Genomic DNA, 12,438 nt, shown 5'->3' with positions numbered 1-12,438 from the left:
TTCCACTGCTTCCCTTTTGGAGCCTGGTCCATAACCTGAAGAGATCTCCCTGTTAGGAAATTGTTCCTAATTTGTAGATTATATTTTCTTATGTCTTATTTCATTTAATGACTCGTTTATATCACTTGAACTGCCAAAACAATTTCTCTCCCTCTTGAAGTTTCTACCTTTCAGATTCTTATGGGTAGTTAATACTGTGATGGGTTTCCCCCGGGACTGGAATACCACTGAGTCCCCTGGCCCACCAGCCTGGGCTCCGTCTCACACTGTATTGTTGTGACAAACTGCAAAGCCCTCCAGCCTAAACTTTCACCAGCCTTCATATAGGTAGGGCCGCACCTAGATGTAGTTACATGCAGAATCTCTGTCCAGCTTCTGCAATGAGCCAACAATGGAAAGGGTACAGCTAAGGCAACTCCCAACTCCCCAGCCATGCAGCCCCTCTGGAGAATAAGCCCAAAATTATACTGTCTTGCTCTGCACAGGGAACTGTACAGTGTAAGCTCAGAAAGTTCCCCCCCTCCCTCAATGTGGAGAGGAATATGCAACAGCCTTTGCCCTTGAGCTAAGATTCCCATACACTTCACTCCAACTCACTGGTTTAGATAAAGCAAAAACAAGTTTATTAACTACAAAAGATAGATGCTAAGCGATTATGAGTGATAGTAAACAGATCGAAGCAGATTACCTAGCAAGTAAACACAATCTAAGCTTAATATACTAAATTGATTGGATATGAATTTGCAAATTCTCACTTTAAAAGATGATACAAGCAGCCTACAAATTCTTATAGGGAAAGCTGCACTTGTTTTACAGTTGGAATCACCAGGAGTTTCGTTCAAAGGCTAGAAATCCCTTTATCCTGGGTCCATCACTTCCCCCAGTTCAGTCTTTGTTCCTCAGGTGTTTCCAGGAGTCGTCTTGTGTGGGGAGTGAAGAACACCAGATGATGGCATTCCCTGCCTTATATAGTTTTTGCTTATGGTGCGAACCCTTTGTTTCAAAGCTTGGTTCTCAAGCCAGTCTGTGGAAAAATGTCGACATCTAAGGAGTCCAGCATCATGTAATCTGAGCACATATCATTGTAGGGTCATAGCAACCATTACTCACAGACTGTTCGGAGTGTTCTCCAGAAGGCTCATCCCCAGGTGGTAAATAAGCTTCTCCTAAGGCATATTGTTTTTTCCTAATGGCCCATTGCCCTGAATAGGCCCTTCCCAACCCACTGTCTAGACTGAAAGCATCTTGTCTAGTGGGCGTTACCCAGGTCTAACTACATTTGAAATATAGATATATAGTCAATATTCGTAACTTCAGATACAAAAATGATATATACAAATTGGATACTCGCATTCAGCAAATCAGAACTTTTCCAATGACACCTCAAATGATGTATCTTGCGTAAAATAAATCATAATCATATCATAATATCATTATGAAGAATACGTGGTGCAGTGTCAGAAACATTTTCTCCCAAACTTTAGTAATCTATATACATTTAATTTCTTATCGTTTTTCATTATATGTTGCTTTCCTGACCTGTGTCTAAATGTGCTGGCACCCTGACATTTAATGCATGTCTGGTCTTCTGAATGTACAGAGGTGGTGAAAGTTAGTTGTCAGATGTAAGCTGATAAGAAAATCCTGGTAAGTAACAAAATAGAGCACCGTGCACCAGCTTGCCATTATTTTAGCCTGCAAACTGGGTATAGTTTGTACACTGAGGAGGAGGCGGAAGAAAGGGAGTTGTAGAAGGAAAAAGGGCTGGAGCTGACCAGGAAGAGACCATACAAGCTGTAAGTTCCACTGCAAAAATTCTGAGGTGAAGAAAGCAGCTAAAAACCTATTAACATTAATGTAATATGAAGCAGTCCTCCTACTTTAATATACACCTGAGTGGACTTCCCCAGCACTCTTGGGTTTCAAGCTTCCCCTGGGGTAAGCAGGTGCAATTCCGAATCAAAGGCAATAGGAGAGCGGCACCCTCTTATACTAGGATTAACCTTAATCCCTAGTTGAATGGTGCTGCTTGCACTTCCCTGGAATATTCCTTTGACACTCTGATTTTTTTTGCCAGAAACATCCTCTCTTTCTTCTGCATCCCTCTTTCACCTCCTCTGTGTGCAAATACTCAATTTTTTGTGTGTGTCCAAAACTGATGGGATGAGCAGGTTCTTGCACAATATCGGAATGGAATAAGTTGCACAGCATTCCCATTTACACCCAGATTTTTGACCCCACACAGAACCTCTGAATTTTCCCCAAACTTTGTCGAATTAGGACATTTTAACCATGCTGGAATCTAGAGGCTCTATTTGAACCTTTATAGAATCTGTGCTCTTGCTTGGGAGACAGGGAACTGAGGCATGCATGTAGACTCCTTGACTTTCAGGCCAGAAGTGACCATCGTGATCATCCAGTCTGACCTCCTATACATCTCAGGCCACAAAAGCTCACCCACATACTCCTGTAATAGACCCCTAACCTCTGGCTGAGTTACTGAAGTCTTTAAATCTTGATTTAAAGAAGTGACAGAGAATCCACTATGTACTCTAGTTCAAACCGGCAAGTGACCCATGCTGTAGTGGAGGGCAAAAAAACACCCATGGGCTCTGCCAATCTGACCAGGAAGAAACTTCCTGGGGATCAATTAGACCTTGAGCATGGAGGCAAGACCCGCCAGCCAGACACCTAAGAAAGAATTCATTATAGTAACTCAGAGCCCTTTTCATCTATTGCCCCATCTCTGGCTGTTGGACATACTTGCTACTAGCAATCAACGATGGGCCACAAGCCATGGTAGGCAATCTCATCATACCATCCCCTCCATAAACTTACCTAACTGAGTCTTGGAAACCAGGTAGGTGTTTTGCCCCTTTGAAGGCTGTTCATGGTGAAACCTTCACCTACTTTCAAGCCCAAGCTTGTTGATGGACAGTATATATCCTATTTCTTTTGCCCACACTGACCCTTAACTTAAATAACTCCTTTCCCTCTGTTGTTTATCCCTATGCTGTATTTACAGAAAGCAACCATATTTCCTCTTAGCCTTCAGTTGTTTAGGTTAAACAAGCCAAGTTCCTTAACTCTCCTCTCTTAAGGTGGGTTCTCCAGGTTCTCCATTTTTTTGATCATTCTAGTATCCCTTTTCTGCACCCGTTCCAGTTTGAATTCATTTTTCTTAAACATGGGAGACAAAAATTACATACCGTATTCCAGATAAGGTCTCACCAGTGCCTTTTATAATGGCAATAACATTTCCCTATCTCTACTAGAAATACCTCACCTGGTGCATCCTAGGACTGTATTAGCCTTTTTCATGGCCACATCACATTGGTGGCTCAGTCATCCTGTGCTCAACCAGTACACCGAGGTTTTTCTCCTCCTCTCCCTTCCAATGATAAATCCCTAGTTTATAGTAAAAATTCTCATTGTTAGTCCCTAATTGCATGACTTTGCGCTATTTAATTTCATTCCATTTCTGTTAGTCCAGTTCTCAAGGTCATCCAGGTCTTCTTGTGTGATACAGTAAAATGTGCCTTAGTAACCACTTCTGAAGAGAGACCACCTATCACAAGTAACTACCTGCAGAGGCCACAGAATGTTTTTCCCCATAATTTAACTCTGAAGACCGACCACCTGTCATCTGCAAATAGCAACCATATTTTCTTACTCCATCTATAAAAACAAACCTGTAGGACACATGATCTTCCTTACTTCTGTGCTGCTGCTTGCGGGTACCTGGCCAGCAGCCACTGCTCTCTGGTTGCCCAGCTCTAAAGGCAGCAAACCTTTGAAGAGAGACCACCACTTACAAGCGGCCACTTTTGCTAACTTCCATGAGTGGTTGCTCTTGGCAAGTTTTACTGTATTCTGGTCCTCCTCAGTGTTGGCAATACCTCCCAACTTTGTGTCATCCTCAGCTTTTATCAGCACATTCCTGCTTTTTGTGCCAAGGTCATTAACGAAAATGTTAAATAAGATTGGTCTCAAGACTGATCTATATGGAACTCCACTAATACCTCCCTCCAGTCTGACAGTTCACCTTTCAGCATTACCTGCTGTAGGCTCCTGTTAACCAGTTCCTTACCCACCTTTCAGCTCTTGTATTAATCTCCATCTTCTCTAATTTAACTAATAATTTCCCATGTGGAACCATATCAGATGTTTTACTGAAATCAAGGTAGGTTAGATTTACTGCATTTCCTTTGTCTAGAAAACCAGTTATCTTTTCAAAGAAGGAGATCAGGTTTACAATCTACATTTTGTAAAACCATATTGTACTTTATCCCAATTACCGTTTACCTCTATGTCCTTAACAATTTTTAACAAGATTTTTTAAAAATATCCAATATTATATGAGAAATGTTTTTGTAATAATAAACTTCATCTGTAATAGTCGAACCATAAGCATATGATCCAATGTTCTCCATGTTAAGAAAGCTATTCCAAAAGAATTGTTCTATGATATTCTGTGTATTCTCTTATGTTCTTCGTCTGGTGCCTCTTTTACTTTATTACAACGCATACAGAATTTCCCACAGTACCTAGATTGCATCACTTCCTGAATAAGTCTCAGTTTAGAAATCTGTATAAACTAATTTTATAGTCCTATAGCATTTATGGATCAGTGTGAATACCTACTATTTGCATGCCTAAATAATAATTTCATGTTTATGCCATTGCTTCCATCCTACTAGGTATAAGTAAAATTAGAAAAATAGAAACAGCTGAATAGTTCTCATGGGTACTTTTAAGGTTTCGAAAGTTGTATTAGGCAGGAGAATTTTCTTTGTGTTTTTTGAGAAGCTGCCACAAGAAAGCTGGATTACCCATAAATCCAAAAAGTCTCCAGTCCCAGGCTGGTACTAAATGTTCTTTGAGTGCTAGGTACCAGCATTCATCCACTCCATCTTGGAGTTTAGCTTAATTTCTCTTTCCTCTTTGCTGTGTTTTCAGTACAACACCTAGTACAATGGGGCCCCAGTCCTGACTGAAGCCTGTAGGTGCTAAACACAACAGACACTGCCACTCACTTGCAAAGGAGTAGTGTAAGGCACAGTCCGCTGATCCAGCTCCAAACTGAGAGAGGTCTCTGAGATTCATGATTTGGATCCTAGTGTGCTTACTGCCACAGGGTGCTTAGAGAGGATGGAATGATGAGACTGCCTACAGTGTCGTGTATCGGATCTGCAACTACTAGAAGCAAATATCTCCAGTGGCCAGTGATGGGATACTAGATGGGGAGGGCTCTGAGTTACTACAGAGAATTCTTTCCCAGGTGTCCGGCTGGTGGGTCATGCTCAGGGTCTAACTGATGGCCATATTTTGGGTCAGGAAGGAATTTTACCCTGGGTCTGATTGGCAGAGACCGGGGGGTGGGGGGAGGCGTCACATTCCTGTGCAACATGTGGCACAGGTCTCCTGCAGATTTAAAGTCGTGTAAATTGTGGATTCTCTGTAACTTGAAGTTTTAAATCATGAGTTCAGGACTTCAGTAACTCAGCCAGAGGTTAGAGGTATACGAAAGTGGTTGGGTGAGGTTTTGTGGCCTGCAGTGTTCAGGAGGTCAGACTAACTAGGTGATCATGATGGTCCCTTCTGACCTTAAAGTCCCCCAGGGATCTGGGACCAGTACTGTTCAACATATTCATAAATGATCTGGAAAAAGGGGTAAACAGTGAAGTGGCACAATTTGCAGATGATACAAAAGTACGCAAGATAGGTAAGTTCAAAGTAAACTGTGCAACAAAATGGCAGATGAAATTCAGTATTGATAAATGCGGAGTAATGCACATTGGAAAACATAATCCCAACTATACAAATAAAATGATGGGTCTAATTTAGCTGTTATTACTCAAGAAAGAGATCTTGGAGTCATTCTCGATAGTTCTCTGAAAATATCAGTGTTGGAAATCATTGGGAAAGGAATTGATAAAAAGACAGAAAATATATTACCTCTATATAAATCCATGGTACGCCCACATCTCGAATACTGCATGCAGATCTGATCACCTCATCTCAAAAAATATATTTTGGAATTGGAAAAAGTACAGAAAAGGGCAACAAAAAATGACTAGGGTATGGAACAGCTTCCATATGAGGAGAGATTAAGAAGACTGTAACTTTTCATTATGAAAAAGAGATAACTAAGGGGGATATGATAGACATCTATAAAATCATGACTGGTGTAGAGAGAGTAAATAAGGAAAGGGGTGGGGAGGGATAGCTCAGTGGTTTGAGCATTGACCTGCTAAACTGGGGTTGTGAGTTCAATCCTTGAGGGGGCCAGTTAGGGATCTGGGGCAAAAATCTGTCTGGGGATTGGTCCTGCTTTGAGCAGGGGCTTAGACTAGGTGACCTCCTGAGGTCCCCAATCCTCCTATTCTATGATTCTAAGTATTATTTACTCCTTCTCATAACACAAGAACTAGGGGTCACCAAATGAAATTAAACATCAGGTTTAAAACAAACAAACAAGGAAGGATTTCTTCATACAATGTACAGTGAAACTGTGGAATTCTTTGCCAGAGGATGTTGTGAAGTCCAAGACTATAATAGGGTTTTAAAAAGAACTGGATAAATGTCTATAAACCAGGATGGGCAGGGGTGCAAAACTATTCTCTGAAGCATCCCTAATCTATGTCAGAAGCTGGGAATGGGCAGGGATGGATCACTGGATGATTACCTGTTCTGTTCATTCCCTCTGAAGCCCCTGGCATTGGCCACTGTCGCAAGATGGACCATTAATCTGACCCAGTTTAGCCATTCTTATGAGTCTATGAGTACATTGCTGGCCTGCAGAGCGGCAGGAAGATTGGCGTGCCACCACAGAACCGTCCTTTCCTTGGCTGACTTTGATGCTTCTTGCTCTCAGTTGCATAGCAACAGCTGCAGTGTGAGACTGCATGCTGGTTGTAGCCCACAGAGAATGGGGAGCAGCTTCACTTCCCTTCTACCCTCTCTGCACAACTGAGTGAGCCCCCCTGTCTCTTTATTGGCCTATCATTCCACAAGAGGAGTACCCAGTGCCAAGTAATATTTGGTTCTCTGTTCTCCCCACATCCAATTCAAGAGCCCTCTCTTTGTTATGACTCTAGTGACGTGAGGCAAAAGGGAGTGCAGCAGGTAGTAGCCAATCCAGCAGGCGTGCAACTAAACTCTGTCTCTTCTGGTCCCTTTGCTCATTTAACCATGCAGACAACACTGAGGGCTTCTACCAGTCCATGGCAGCCAAAAATAGTGAGGATCTAAGTATGGGTACAGCGGAAGGGACCCTTTGAACCCTGGAAGGGATAATATGGGAAGAAAAAGGAATCCTCTGTCTTTTAGAGAGATAAAAGGACAGGAGGAAGGGTCCTCAGGGATCTGAGAGACAAGGAGGAGGAAGCACTTCAGAGCTGGAGAACCATCAGAGTGAAAGAGAGGCCCTCAAAGACTGGGGTGAGAAAGACATGGGACCTCGGGGCTCCAAGGGCTAAGAGGAGGTGAAAGAGCCTGTAGAGTCTGAAGGGGCAGATTATGTGAGAGAGTCCTCGGGGTATAGGGAGGCAGCAGAAAAAGAAGGCAAGAGGGAATGTCATTGAAGGTTTCTCATAAGTTTATAGGAGTGATTTTTGTAGGGGAAGACTGATATATCATGTGCTGTGTTGGGTTTTTGTGGGGGTAATGCTGATAATGGGTGTCCATATATTTTATATGCTTTTGGTATAGAATACGTTGTGGGGAGATGTGTGTTTGTTGTGGGTTGGAGTTGCTTTTTGTGGGAGGGGCACTAGCCTGTAGTGACAAGGTTGTGTTTTAGGAAATATTTATCCATTATTATAAGTATATGAGATTGGATTCTGAAAATCTGTACACCAGAACACTGCTAATTAACTGAGAGAACTATTGCAAATGATTGACATTGCCAATTTAGAATATAAATAAATGCACTAGAAAAATATGGATAATGTAGCACAAAATGCATTGTAATTTTCTTTCAGGTACTTCATGGTGTTTCAGAATGTGTGGAAATGTATTATATTTTGTAAAAGTAACAAATTCTTATAATGGACTTTTTTTATAATGCTGTGTCTGATATTCCTGAGTAGTAGGCAGAAGATACCTCTTGGTACAAATTATAAAATGTAAAGATTAATTAATCTGGATTAGAGCGGTTCTAATTTATTCAAGGTTGTTACATTTTCTTTGTTTCTTCGGTGGTGAGGCAGTGCTCTGATGTTCTCCGTATACATGGTGAAATTCTGTGGAAAGATCTATTTGGGTAATTCAGTTTTTGATCATGACTCTAATGATCTTTATAGATATTGAGCAGTAAAACTAAATTCTGCTGTAGCCTAGGATTTGGGTTTGAGTTGTGTTGTGTGTTTGTCTTTGCAACAGAGTTGCAGTCTTATCTCATTTAATTGTGTGTGTGGTCTTTTGTGCTCTAGCATCTCTTCCTCCATTTATAGAAACGTGATATCAGTAATAGGATTAATCTCACTTAATTTTAGGCTTCTTCTTTCAGACTGTGTTGTAGTTTTGATTTATCTATCCAAACTCCATTAGCATGTGCACCCAACTCAATTGGTATGTGAATTTAGACTCCCTGTGAAGAGCTAAATAACTGGTTTTCAGAGTCAAATGTATGTGGATAGTGTTCTTAATCAATTTTCAAGTAAGTTGAAGTACAAATCTAGCATAGTGCTTGTGCTGTGTCAGACTGAGGTAAGTTTATTACAGTGTATCATACTAGTTGTCTAACAAGGAAGAAGCAGGATCATACTTAAAAAGAGGATTATGCCTCCACTTGGACTGAGGGGGAATGCAAGCTCCAGAGTCATGGACCTTCCCTGGAGAATTGCCCTATTTTGGCCTCTAGATGTGCGCATCTATGGACTGTCTGCTTGAATGCCACATCTGATCTTTAGAGTCTGGTAAGAAAACAAGGAGAAAGTTGGTCTTTAAAGATAAATGGGACTCCAAACGATATAGGGCTTTATACATAATACTTCGAATTGCCACTGGAAATACATTTCAAGCCAGTGCAATCTGTGGTGTGTGAAAGAAATATGACCCATGCACCAACCTAAGTAATTAGGCATCCACATTCTGCACTAGTTGCAGTTTCCAAGTTATCCTTAACTTCGGAATTTGCTTGCCCGCTTCTTTCAGTAAAGCTGGGCTTTTTGCCTGAGTGCCAAACATCTCAAATAGATCAAGGAGCTGTGTTCAGGACTTTCGAACAGATTCTGGGGCATGGAGGGGGAGTAGCTGGAGTGAGCTGCATTCTAGCTCCCCTCGTGGGGTGTTGTTCCTTGGAGACCATAGCCAGTTTACACAACTTAAAGCAGCCCCTGGACTGCTGTAACCTGTGCTGGGGGCTCAGGCTGTGGGAGAGAATCAGAGAGCTGTTAGTTCCTGATACCTTTTCCAACTGTCCTGAGTGATGATGTGGAAGTGGGGAGCCATGTTTTACACCATGTTTTTTTCTGGGATTAGGAACAGCCAGTTGAGCTCCTGTTCTATTCTCCCTGGGACTCCCACAGCCTGTTGGGGAAGATGGCAATGGAGCAGCCAGAACCCAGGGCCGCCCAGAGGATTCAGGGGGCCTGGGGCAAAGTGGGGGAGCTGTGGCGCTTGTACTCACCTGGCGGCGGTCTGGGTCTTCAGCGGCAGGGGGCCCTTCAGTCGTTCTGCATCTTTGGCAGCACTGAAGCCCGCTCACCTCCACCAAAATGCCGCCGAAGACCTGGACCGCTGTCAGGCCAGGGCTTATGGGGCCCCTGTTGGACCCGGGGCAAATTGCCCCACTCCCCCCAGCCCCACGAGCAGCCCTGCCAGAACCATTCTCCTCCATCCCTGGAGATGCAGCAAATGGCTGTTGAGGGAGCTCCTGAGCCGCTGCAGCAGATAAGGTACAGCAGCTGCTCAGGGCATCCTGAGTAACATCAAAGCTGCTATTGGGACTGCACCAGGAGTGATAAGAGGAAGCTCCATAGTAAAAGGCCAGGTTAAAACACTTCATTTTAAAAATCACAGGGTGTGGCCTAGGGAATGGACTTCAAATTAGTCAAATACATTTTTTTCTTTTTAACACAGACTCCCTCAGGAGTTTTGTTGATGAAAACAATGTAGTGGTTTTAAACAATGACACCTCAACTCAATTTAATGCACAGATGGTAATCTTTCTTGCTCAGTCCTGGAAATTATAACAGCAGATATTGCAAATAGACACAACTGGGAAACGAATAAGGAAAAAGGAATGGGAAGTGATCATGTCCCCATACATATTACTTTTCAAGGGCAAGGTAAGGTTGAATGTAATGGAAGATTACCCACCTGGAATTTTAAGAAAGCTTTATGTGAATGATGACAGAGAATTTCAATGAGAATATAGTAAAAGGATTAGTAGCAGCAGCTACTCTAGCCATGCCTAAGATATTGAAGTACCCCAGTACAACCATACTTCCATGGTGGAGTGAGAAGTGCAAAATGGAAGTTAAATAAAGGAATAAAGCCTATAAAAAAGCAAAAATTGCAATTAACAGTGAAGATCTAATGAAGTGTAAAAGAAGTAAGGCAACGGCACAAAGACTTATTAAAAAAAAACAACCCAAAGAACATGTGAAGAAGTACTGTGAGCAGATAAATAAAGATACCAAGACATCAGAAATGTACTGGCAAATTAGAAGAATTAATGGAATTCAGACCAAGAGGAGTCACATTCCAGGCCTTATTGGGACTGACAAAATAGTCAGATGTTCTGATAATGAGGAAGCAGAAGTTTTAGTAGAAGCTTTTGAGGGATGAGTAATGATGAAAATCAAAGGGGAGTTTTCTACAAGAGTAAAATAAAATTCATTGAAGAGAATCATGAACAGTGTAGTTGGTATCTTTATTTACTGAACGAATTGTTTTGTATGTGGGAACTTGAGAAAGCTATTGATATCAGCAAGAATACATCCCTATGAAAAGATAATATATGCAACATAGTGTTTAAATATCTATTTGAAAGCAGTTTGAGGGTTCTCTTGTAGTTGTATATCTGTCATGGCCTGGTCATGGGAGGCCAGACCTAGCAGAGACAGAGTCTGCAATACACCAGAGTCAAAAGTTGGCTGGGTCAGGATATCAGGAGGTCAGAAGCAGAAGACAAACTAGAGGTCAGAACCACAACTTGAGAACCAGAGTCAGGCCAGATCAGGATACTAGAGGGTCAGAGGCAGGAGAATAACTGGAGGTTAGGAACCACAAGTCAGATGCCAAGAGTCAAGCCTGGTATGGATTCCAGGAAATCAAGCCACAGAGCAGGAAACACAAGGCATACAGTCCAGAATAAGGTGGAGCTTCCTGTTCCTCCTGCTGCCAGTGGACCAGTCAGCTGCTCTGGGATTCCACCAGTTGGATTTCAGGGGTGGAGCCTCACACTGGGGCAGGGTTTGGCAGGTCCCAGGTAAGCTGTTGTCAACAGGCTGCCAGGTGGAGGATTGGAGTGTCACTGCTCCCAGGAATCCTTCAGGCCTGGGTTCAAGACCTGTGGGTCATGACAATAATACTACTTGGGAAAAAGGAGTGATAAGAATAGAATAGAAATATGCAGTAGTTCCAGTTCAAAAAAGCAGTCAAAAACATACAAATACAGAAACCAGGCAAACTCTATGGAAGTGGTGCCTGTAGACCTATTGCCCGTACAGCCTGCCTGGATAAAAAGGATGGAGAGAATGATGGATAAAAGATTGGCTGCCTATTTGGAAAACAGTGGTATTGTAGATGAGGTGCAGATTGGTTTTTGGAGAAGAAGATGCACCATTGATCAAATTGTTAAACTAGAAACTGTATGGGTCACAAAGGTTTTGTGATAGCTGTCTTCATAGATATTGAAAAGTTTTATGACATGCTGTGGAAGGAAGCTTGTTGCACAAAATAGGCGCACAAGGGATAAGGAGATAAATATATGGGTGGATTAGAGAATTTTTGAGTTAAAAAACCAGGCAGGTCAGAGTTGGGAAAATTATGTCAAATATACGGTATGTAAAGTTAAAAAATGATACACCACGAGGAAATGTTATTAGCCTGACTGTCTTTAATATTATAATAAATAATCTCCCAACATGAATAAGTGCCAGAGTAGATGTCACTTTATTTGCAGATGATTGTGCTCTGCGGGTTAGGAGCAGGAATACTGAAGTAGGAGAAAAAGAGAATCAACAAAGCATTATAGAAGACCTCTGACTGGGGAAATGCATGAGGTTTCAAGTTCTCCATCACTAAAATCGAAGTATTGGTCTTTATGATACGGAAAGTTATAAAGGAATGTCAACTGTATTGGTATGGAGAACAAATCGACATAGGTAAAAAGTTTTAATTTCTAGGGGTAATATTTAATAATAAATTACTTGGGAAAGATCATATAGACTGTGTTAAAGATAAACATACAGGAAGTAGTAACCT

The 12,438-nt window shown here is 41.9% G+C and overlaps 1 protein-coding gene across 6 annotated transcripts in view; it reads left to right on the top strand.

The window, feature by feature from the left end:
* The window catches only part of SH3KBP1 (SH3 domain containing kinase binding protein 1), a 366,732-nt gene that overhangs the window by 258,605 nt on the left and 95,689 nt on the right, over nucleotides 1-12,438 (top strand). The gene's annotated exons all lie outside the window — the stretch shown is intronic.

This window comes from Gopherus evgoodei, chromosome 1, assembly GCF_007399415.2.
Source record: "Gopherus evgoodei ecotype Sinaloan lineage chromosome 1, rGopEvg1_v1.p, whole genome shotgun sequence".
In the NCBI taxonomy this organism is placed as follows: Eukaryota; Metazoa; Chordata; order Testudines; family Testudinidae; genus Gopherus; species Gopherus evgoodei.
This window is presented reverse-complemented; position numbering and strand designations above follow the sequence as displayed.